Raw genomic sequence first — 11,447 nt, forward strand, 5'->3', positions numbered from 1 at the left:
AAAAACACATCTTAGCTTAGGTGGTTTGGAAAGCGAGGGAAGGCAAGGTGAAGAGAAGGACCCGATGACAGGATTGCTTAATGTTGTGGGTAAGATTCAAAGGAGAAGGAGGAGTAAAGAAAGTCAATCCACTAAAGTTAACAAAAATCATTGGAGGGCAAGTTGGGGAAGTGAAACATGCGAGAGTTATAGCAGATGGAGACTTGCTAATACGGTTTAATACTGAAGTGCAGGTGGAGAGGGCAAAGAAGATAAGTAGTGTGGGAAAAGTTAAAGTGTCCAGGGTTGTAAGAGTTGGGGAACAGAAGTTCAATGGTTGCAGTGGTTGCAAAGGGGTGATTTCTGGAGTTCCCATCAGTGTTAGTATTAGGGAAGTAGTGGAGAACCTAAGGCTGAGGAATAGCTCAGTTAAGAGTGTGAAAAGAATGACAAGGGGAGTAGAGAAAAAGGAGATAGAAACCGTCTTGGTAGAGTTTGTGGAAAAGGTGCTTCCAAAGGAGTTATATTTTGGATTTCTAAGATATAATGTAGGAGAATATGTACCAAAACCTCTGCAGTGTTTCAATTGTCAGGAGTTTAGGCACTTGGCCAAAGTGTGTTAAGGAAAGAGAAGATGCACTAAGTGTGGTGGGGAACATGAATATGGAAAATGTGGAAAGGGAGTGAAACCAAAGTGCTGTAACTGTGGAGGTAATCACAGTGTTGCTTATTGGGATGGTGAAGCGTTGAAACAAGAGGTGGAGGTGCAACAGATAAGGTTGAAGGAAAAAGTCTCATGGCAGTTAAGATGGTAGGATAGAAAAAGCAGAATAAGGAGGGAGGATGTAACAAAGAATAATTGGCAGCGAAACAACAGCAAGATAAGAGAAACGCATGGCTAGAGAAGAAGAAATTGGTGACCTTTATAGCAGGAGTGACAAATGCAACGTCTGAGATCAAATCTAAAATTGAAAGGATTCTGGTTATTGTGATAGCTGTATTGCACCACTTAGATATGATAGGTTTAAAATGTGAAGATGTAAGGGATGAACTCAGTGTACAGTCAAGTCAAGAGACAGCATGTGTGGGTTGATACTACTAATAATTTTAATTCTTCAATGGAATGTGAGAAGCCTGATCGCCAATGGGCAAAATATCAAACAGTTTATGGTTAATAGGAGAGGAAAACCAGACATTGTGTGTATTCAATGGTCCTGGTTAAAGCCTAATTTGGATTTTGTTTTATATGGTTATGTGGCAGTGAGGCAAGATAGGAGAGAAGGGGGAGGAGGAGGAGGATGTGTCATTTTTGTAAAGCAAGGCATTCCTTACAGAGTTCTAGGTATAGGAAAGGAACAAGAGTATGTGGTAGTGAAAGTGTGGGCTGAAAGGAAAGAGTTAGTGATTGTGAATTATTATAATCCATACAAAAGACTAGAGTTAAGCAAGCTTGAGGAGATAGAAGGGAAGAATGGTAGTAACATGGTTTGGTGCCATGATGGATACAACACATTATGGGGGAGTGACAGAACAGACACTAATGGTCAGGTAAGAAAAGAGTTGCTAGATGAAAAGAATATAGTATGCTTAAATGATGGCAGTAACACAAGAATAGATATTAATACAAGAAAAGAATATGTGCCTGATCTTACATTTGTAACAGCATTGCATCAGTATGTGATTGGACAGTGTACTAAGAGGGAAATATGGAGAGTGATTATTACCCAGTCTGATGCAAGATAAATATTGTAACCTCATTGATCACAGAGAGCACGAGTGGGAAATAGATCTTTGAGAAAGCTAATTGGGAGAAATTTCTGGAAGAAAGTGATAGATATCTAAGTCGGGTTAATGATGGAATGAACATAGAAACACTTGACAGCAAAATAAATCAAGACATAATACCGGCTGCATTAGAGTCCATTCCTAAAAAGGAAAAGTGAATGGCAAACACTTTTGTTATGGTGCATAACCCCAATAATTTGTCTGAAGAAGAGGCAGAGAGAAAATAAAATCTGAAAACATGGAGGATGTAGAAAAGGTAGTATTGATGGTGGGCAAAATGACTCTTTCAGCATGGGAGAGGCATTAAGAAAGGCATTAGATAAAACTGTACCTGGTAAAGATGAAATAGACCTATGTCATAGCATGTTAAAACATATAAGTGTAGGAAGTCTGGAGAAATTATTGCTGCTGTATAACAAAGTGTGGGAAGAGGGAAGAATGCCAGGGAGCTGGAAGGAGGCGATAATTATTCCAATAAGGAAACCTGGAAAAGATGACAGCAGGCCTGGAAACTACAGACCAATTGCCTTGACATCACACATCTATAAATTAATGGAACACATGATAAATGAGAGGTTAATGCACTTCTTGGAAAAAAGAGGTATGGTGGCTACATACCAAAGCGGATTCAGGAAGGAAGGAGTATTATGGATCCAGTGTTGTGTCTAGAGGATGGAATAAGGAAAGCTCAAGCAAATAGAGAGAGTGGTTGCAGTGTTTTTTGATGTTGAGAAAGTCTTTGATATGTTATGGAGAGAGGGGCTTCTAATCAAACTGCACTTAATGGGAATCAGAGGGAAAATGTTCAGTTGGGTTACAAACTTTTTAGATGGAAGAACTATTGAGGTGATCATAGGGTTAGAGTTATCAAGCCAATATGTTGTAGAAAACAGGACACCTCAGGGGAGTGTAGTAAGTTCAGCTTTATTTTTCATTATGATAAATGATATATTTGTACATATTCCAGTGGATATGGGGATCACTGTTTGCAGATGACAGGGCTTTGTGGAAAGAGGGAGAAATATTGAACACATACTTAAGGAAATGCAAGATGGAATTAATCAAGTTAAAAAGTAGGGAACAAAATGGGGATTTAAATTTTCAGTGAAAAAAAGCAAAAGCTATGTTCTTCACAAGAGAGAAACTCAGGGAAGGTAATTTGAAACTGTATGGAAATAATTTAGAGAGAGTTGAGAGTTTTCATTTTTTGGGAGGGTGTATTTCGATCTGAGATTAACATGGAGAGAGCATATTAGATATGTAGTTCATAAAACCCAAAGTGATAAATGTCATGAGGTGTCTGGCAGGATTGAGGGGGAGCTGATATTGCATCTCTGGAATTTTTATGTAGCATTAATAAGATCAAGATTAGACTATGAAAGTACTGTATATGGATCAGCAGCAAAATCTATGCTAACAGACCTGAGGCCGTATTCATAAAGCTTCCTTGTACAAAGAATTGCTCCTAGTAACGAAATTCTAAGAAAATTCTTAGAATTATGATGTTTTCTAATAAATTCCCCTTACAGTTAAGTCTATATCCTGATAAAGATAAAAGTTATTCATAAAGCATCTTAGCCCTTAAGAGAGCTCTTAAGGTGAAAAACAGTTAGGAGTAGGGAGGAGGACTTTTGAGAGGCTTAGGAGTTTCTTAAGCAGAGGAGAAAATGGTGGAGAGACAAAGAGGTAGGAGAAATATTCTCCAAACGCTGAATGACAGCAAGTTAATGAAACGCTACAGATTAGATTGTGCAGGGATAATGTTTGTGGTTGATCTCATTAGAGATGCGCTCATATCTCTCACCCAACGCAATAATGCCAGAAATGAAAGTGATCACAACACTAAGATATTTGACAACTGGAAAAAATTGGAATTTGCTGGCATCAGGAAAAAAAAGATATACATGTTAACCAGCTGCTACTTATATAGAGTGACCAGCAATCACAGAAATTGATAAAAGCTGAGCCACTTTTCCCTCATTAATATCAAATAGGTTAAGTATTGAAATGATCAGTATAGTAAATAAACATAAGCAAATAAATATAACAACTATCAGCATGTGAATATGCTACTGCACAAGTAGGCCTGTGTTTTCAAACGTTTCATTGGCTACTTTTAAAGTATGACTTACAATTTATTCAACAGAGATGTTCATTACATAAAATAGTATTTATAATGACACCATGTCTTAATAGACTAAATTCTACGGTTAGTCCATTCTATGCCTATTATCATTAAAAGTGCATTTTTCTTTCTTTTTTTTTTGTTTTGATCAATCAATCACGCATTTAAAAAAATGAGTCATACCTAGCAACAGGGTCAACCACACCTCCTCACCAAGGTAAAAGCGTCTGTCCCTTCCTTGCTCAGAGTTGCTCTGAGAATTTTCCTACATCACTCTTAAACTAGGACTCCTTGCTGCAAATGTTTAAACTAAGTTAGGAGCTCTCTGTGAGTATTCTCAGAATGTGAATACAGCCCCTGGATATTATACAAGATCAGGCTCTAAGAGTGTGTTTAGGAGCAGTTAGAACTTCCCCAGTTTATGCACTCCAAGTTGAAGCAGGTGAATTGCCACTGTGGTTGCATGGGAAACAACTAGGCCAATTATTGGATCAATCTAAGAGAGCATGGAGATAGCCACATGCTGCACACATGCTGGGAGAAGGAGAGGACACAAATGGTAAAACATATGGAGGTCTATGTTAAAGAGTTTGGCACAACTGTGGAGTGGTCTGTTAGATCTGTCTGGGTTTTAGAAATACCCAGACAGATCTGGAATTACTTAAGATTAAGCACAGTAATAAGACTGCCGACTTTAAAGCTGCAGTAGGCAACATGTAGTAGGTTGAACATACACAATGCAAAACCTTTCACCTCTCTCTCTGCTGCCTTGTATCACTCTGTCAGTAGCCTTCCCCTCCAGGCTCCCTCTGCCTCCTCCCACAGCCTGTTCCCCAGTGCATGGTCCTACCAGCCCGGCAGCAGCGGTATGAAGCTTGAGGTGGTCATGGAGAACCTGCAGCAGCAACAGGCAGCACGGCTGGCCCTGAAGGAGAAGCTCCGGCAGGCAGAGATGTGTAGGCGGTTGTTGCCGATGCTAGAATAGCAACTTTTTCTCCAGGATTTTCCACCATTAAATCAGACTTTCACCATCTGAAGGGATGTACATTTGTAGAACACCGAATAGGAACACCCTCTCCATGCAATGACTCGTAATTGGCCTAAAGTCTCCCATCACAGGCTAGATTTTCTAAAGCCTGAATACAGAGCCAAGAGAATGTTCTCTCAGACCACTTGAATTACAATATGCGGAAAGGTTATTATGGAATTTTTGCCCAATGACACCAAAAAGAAAAAAGCTGCTTACCCCAGCTTTAACTAGTGAATACTACAGTTTTAGGGACTGTAAGTATAAAGACAGTGTGTTCAGATTTTTACAGAGGGATCAAAGGATCTGCAAACAGATGCAAGAGGGTCTACAGATGCTGTTCCTAGTTACCAAGTGGAATTTAACAAGACATCTGATTGTTTGAACGTGTATACTGTTGAATTATTTGCCATGTTGATGGCATTAGAATGGATTGAACAGGTTAGTTGCAGCAAAATACTAGTACGTAATGATTCTGTGTCAGCCCTCGTGAGCACTAACAGGTACAGCCAGAAGTCATCAGGATGTGCTCTATAATGCACTTATATTCCTGGTTTGTTTGCACTTAGCATATGTCACCATCAACATTTCCTGATTGAATGAAAATGCAGACAGGCACTGTTTTAAATTGTTTTTTTTTAAAATCAATTTAGTCTGTTTTCTTGAGTTTAGCGTTAGCTTTCTTTGTTCTTACTCACTCATTCTTCTTTATTTTCTTCTTTTTGATGTTTTTTTAGTTTACCCATTCTTACCATGCTCTCCAGGAGGTATAGGAGGAGGCGGCCAAACATTTCCTGCTTTTATAGTCATGCTATGTCATCAATGATGTCACGGATTATACCTAGTACTGGGGAGGGGTTTGTATTAGGTTGAATATACAACATTGATTAGTATTTGTTTGATTTGTAATGGTTATATACGCAAACCAAGAAGGAATACTTTAATGTTGTTTGAACTCTCTATGTTTACTACTAAAAGTCATCTTATGTCACCTGTTTTAGGTGAGAGACTAAGACACTGACTGAAGAATGGTTCTGGCTAGGCTAATTGTTGAATTCAGCCCTCGGGTATCTTTGTCAGACTGCAAGGCATACTGGCTATGCATGGTTAAAAGCTGTTGTAATTTTCACTGTAGGACTGTTAATATGTCACTTAACTAAGTTTTAATATTTTTTCAGATGAGAAACTAACCATTTAGATTCCCAATCTGTGGTCAGTTTATCCAAATATGTCAACAGAAATTACTCTCACTGCCAGAAGGGGGAGACAAAAGTTCCACACTACAGGTTTAAGTTACTTCAGTCTCACATATTTGCAATAAAAGTCCAAAAAATGTACGTTACCTATTATATCTGTAACACTATTCAGAATTTCTGCAGTAAATGCATTAATAAAATAAATATATTAATAAGTTAATATATTATTGTGCAATATGCTGCAGTGAAACAATTAATAATTGTGTTGTCCATAGAGCCTACTTATGAAATATTTTTGTTGACACAAATGTGCCCATACCTACGACTACATACAGTACCAGTCAAAAAATTGGACTCACTTTGTCATACAAGTGAATGGGAAAGTATGTCCAATATTTTTCAGTTATTCTACTCTCTTCTCATTATGTGCATATCACTCAAGCATCATATTGTTTATCAGCAAAGTCTTCCAGACGGTCAAACTGAAGCATCTCTGAAGCACAAGTGACCTTATCAGTCATGTGCTGTTTTTCACTGATGCAAGCTCTGACAGGACATATTGAAACAGCATAATTCACAGGAGTGAAACAAGCTTCGGAGCTTCAGTGTGGTTGCACTGTGTGAATAAATCATTTTTGTAGACTTTGACAAAGTTTCTTGAATCTGCTTCCTATCACCTTCATCTTCTGGCCAGGCTTCCCCACAGTAATATATAAACTGAACCAAAAAATGCATGCAATTTTAGTGATGTTAACTTCCCCTTTGGTTAACATTTTGTTGGAACAAAAATGTACAATAACTGAATGAAGCTCTGCTTTAGATGTCTACGCTTCTTCTGTGACTTTTTTCTTGACCAATGTTGTCATCATAGCTTTGCAGCGTCAGTTGTAGGCTTGCAACACACTTCACATTCCAACTGACTGTCAAAATCACTGAGAAACTGCACTGTGGAGATTGAGCGTCAGGATTCAAACTCTTGATCTCAGCCTAGATGCCATCTTGAGCTAATTAAAAATGGACATCTAATCTGTAAAAATCTGCTATTTGTATTGTTCAGATATGAAATGTGTAAAGATTATTTTTTTCTCTTGTGCTTTTCAAGGTTGGATGAAAAGGTAGAAAAGGCAGTGAGTTGTAAATATGCTACTGGAGATGTATGAGTGTAAAGCAAGGTGCTGAAAAGATCTGATTTTCCCTTAATAAATGAAAATAATGTTAAAATGGAAGAAACCCATGTTGACTCACAGAGTGGTTTTGTTTTAACATCAATGTATGACACAAAATAGCAGTTGAATGAGGAATTCATTCATCTTCTTTGAGTGCATGTGGTTTCCATGGAAACCACCGTGATATATACAAAGATGTGGAGTTGTGGTTTTCAATGAGATTGGATTTTCCCCAATCTAAAGCTGAATGTGGAGGTCACACACATACACAAACACAAACACTTCTATATCTCTTTCTCTCCACAAACACACACACACACACACCTGTCTGACCTCCTCTAGCTTGCCAGTCTTTGTTGCCCTAACGAAATCACACCACTAGAGCAAAGCAGGCTAGAGCAGGTCAAACAGGTGTGTGTGGAGGAGAGAAAGAAATGTAGAAGTGTTTGTGTTTTTGTATGTGTGTGTGACCTCCACGTTCAACTGTAGATTGGGGAAAATCCAATCTCACTGAAAACATGTTCGCCTCTTTACTTTACTGATAAGGTTTCTGCCATGAGTAACCAGTTCTCTGAGCCTGACAAACTCAGTCTGCAGCTGCCAGCTAACAGGGCCGCACTCCCCCTCATTCTCCCTTCTGACCAAGGAGGAAGTCTCCAAGCTTCTGCTGGACTCTTGTCCCACTCCCTATCTGCTGGATCCGATACCATCAAGCCTCCTACAGACCATTTCCCCTGTACTTAACCCCGCAGTCACACACATCATCAACTCATCACTTACATTGGGTGTGTTCGCCAATGCATTTAAGCAAGCTCAGGTCACCCTGCTGCTCAAAAAACCTACACTCAACCCAGCACAGGTTGAAAACTACAGACCAAACTACAGTTTCATTCCTACCCCACCTATCAAAAATACTTGAGTGCACAGTTTTTAACCAAGTCTCTGAATAACTCTTTGAGAACAACCTGTTTGATCTGAATCAATCTGGCTTTAAGTGGGGTCACTCTACCAAGACTGCAATCCTGTTGGTAATGGAATCACTGTGTTTGGTTAGAGCTGCAGGTTAGTCCTCAGCTCTATTGCTGCTAGATCTGTCAGCTGCCTTTGACACCAACAAATCCTCCTCTCTCACTGAGCTTGGTATCTCAGGATCTGTAATCCGCTGGTTCATGTCCTACCTATCAGGGAGTATCTTGGAGGGTAGATATGTCCAAACCACACGGCCTATCCACAGGGGTTCCTCAAGGCTTAGTGCTTGGTCCCCTTCTCTTTTCAGTATACACCATCTCACTTGGTGCAATCATCAGCTCCCATGGTTTCCCATATCACTGCTATGCTGATGATACCCAGCTCTTCCTATTGTTCCCGCCCGAAGACCTCACAGTCTCGGTATGGGTGTTGTCATGCCTTACTGATGTCTTGGCATGGAGTTTAACCTCTCTAAGAGGTCTATACAACAACAGATAAATATCCAGCTTGAATCAACCCAACTCATTTGTCCTCTCCTGACTAGATCTTTGCTTATGTTGTATTAACTCTCAGATGTACATTGCTTTGGATAAAAGCATCTGCTAAATTAAATTATAACATTGTAACACTGAAGGTAACAGAAAAAGTTCTCACTAATTGTTTTTGTCTCTCCACACAGGCTGATGGCTCTAATCCAGGGATGATAATAGGTGCTAAAAATGTGTGTGTGTGTGTGTGTTTGTGGGGGGTGGGGGGGGGGGTGGGGGGGTGTAATTAGCACATTCTCATCAAGTATGTGTTTGTGTGATTCCAGTACATCTTGTAATTGGGAACTTTACTGATTGCCTGGCAACTGGCCCTGTCATCTCCTCCTGTTTACCCGAAAAGAAACCAATCACAACTGTCTTTGTCTCTCTGTCAGCTAATCACAGATGTGCATATACACAAACACTGGAACATACTGTATACTCTTATGCATACAGACGCTGTCTTGTGTCAGATTATATTTTATGGGCATGTTTACCTTTTAAAAAGCACTAATTTAAAAATGATCCCTCTATAACTCCAATAACTGTCCTATATGTGACATAAATGTATGGCATATTATATTGTGTTTATGAAGAGTTTTTGAAGACTGTTTTTGATTTTCTAGACACATTATCTTCAAGGCTGACAATATTTTAGGCCAATATTACTAGAACTTGTGCCTGGAAGAATTGTGTATTCTTCAAGGCATGAAGTTCTGGACGGAAGAATGAGGCTGGCAATAATCAATATTTTTCTCGTTAACAAATACCATGAATCACCAAAATCTACAATGAATTGATCCTGCAAACTTCTACAAAGTACTGTTTATGACTCCAAATCCATATCAGTGTGACCTGCCATTCGTTAACCCATACACCAACCAGAATTTCACTTACGCTCGGGCCACACTGCCTACCTGAGCTGTGCGTCTGCATCATGGAATCTCTTGCTTTTCATTTCAGTGCCCATGTTAACAGTTTAGAGCAGCCACACAGCCTGCGTGAGTCACGTGCGGCTGCAGCGACACATCATCTAGAGATTCGGCGTATTGCCTATTTTTTGCGTGATGCATGCAGTTCTCATCAAAAATGGACAGTGAAAATGATCTGTTGATAGTCATATTGATATCATATAGCAACATTACCCCTTTCACTATAGTATCTGTAGAATATGTCACAGACATGAAGTGTCACCACTGCGGGTCAGCCTGCATGTTGCATGCTGGGGCAGGGAGCCTCTCTGGCAGGGAACTCTGGCACGGAGCGTCGGTGACACATGGAGCTTCTTTTCTTGACTCCTGCTCATTTTCTGATATTAGTTCAAACCAGGACTTCTGCCTGTTGTATTACCTGCTTCCAGTGGGAGATTTGGTGTTGTTATTTTCCTTATTTGTTGTCAGTTTCCCTCCTGACAGTTAGTTTGGAGGTTTGTTTGTCAGAGTGTGTTTGGTTCATTTGGGGAACTTGTCATCTGGAGGGATTTTCTTCACTCGGAGTGGTGACAGCAGGAGTTTAACTGGTGTCAGGAAGAAAGCTGCTTTCCCTTCACATATTATTATTTATTTTTCACAATGGAGCACACGCTTCTTAACCTTTTTCTGTCTAAACTAGATATAAAGTACATTTATAATTAAATGATATGAAACAGTCTATCATTGATGACCATTGTCATAGTGAAACTCTATGTAGAAAGATAGGGCTGGCAGTAGCAGCACTGCAGCAGCAACGCTGTCTGTGTGAACACCACACATGTGCGAGCTGCGGCAGTTCAGCGATGCACACATGCTACTCAGGTAGAGGTAGGCTGAGTGTCCTGGGCATTAGAATGGGGCAGGATGGGGCAGAGAATATGCATGCCTTACCAGTCAGGCCATTACTGTAACTAATTAAACCCACATTGTGCTAATTGTTAAGCTCATTAAGTCTGATTTCCTATGACAATCTATGACAATCATTTAAGGCAAATACAGACAGCCGTCTGTTGTCTGTGTACTCTGGCTGTGGTCCATCAATCATAGTAAAGATTTGGCACAGATCTGGGCAAGAACATTAGACGGTGTGCTGGCTGAGAGAGTTACGAACAGTGAGACTGGGACTGGACTGGAGAGGACTGGGATTAGTTTTGCTTTGTGAGGCATCTTGCTCTCACTATTGTTTCCTGACTAGCTATGTGATATATTACTCCCAGTGCTTGGCAGCGATTACTCAGTGTAGACATGATGCAGTGAACCAGAAAGACAAGCCAGTCCTGACAAAAATGAGTGATCATTGTTGAGCTAGTTTAAAAGGGTCAGATATAGGATGCATTTCATTCTCATTGAGTGGTTTGCTTATTTGAAACATATGTGACCACATGACAGTCAAATCCTGATTATTAGACATCTTTTCTGATGAATGCAGCTGCAGTGCAATGCTTTGTTTAAGCTGGGTGTGAATACACAAGCAGGGCCAGACTTCCACCCAAAAGGTATGCAGAATATGTATAATTGATTAGTTGCTTTAGCTGGGTCATGATAATTAATGATGAATGAAAGAACAAGTTCAGCTAACCTATTAAAACAATGAACCTAGAAAAAAATAAAAACCTGTCATATATGTGAAGGGGTTTGGCCAAAGAGCACAATTGTAAACTTAACAGGAACAGGGGGAAATATGTCAAAGTAAAATAGTAGA

Source organism: Thunnus albacares, chromosome 23 (assembly GCF_914725855.1).
Source record: "Thunnus albacares chromosome 23, fThuAlb1.1, whole genome shotgun sequence".
In the NCBI taxonomy this organism is placed as follows: Eukaryota; Metazoa; Chordata; class Actinopteri; order Scombriformes; family Scombridae; genus Thunnus; species Thunnus albacares.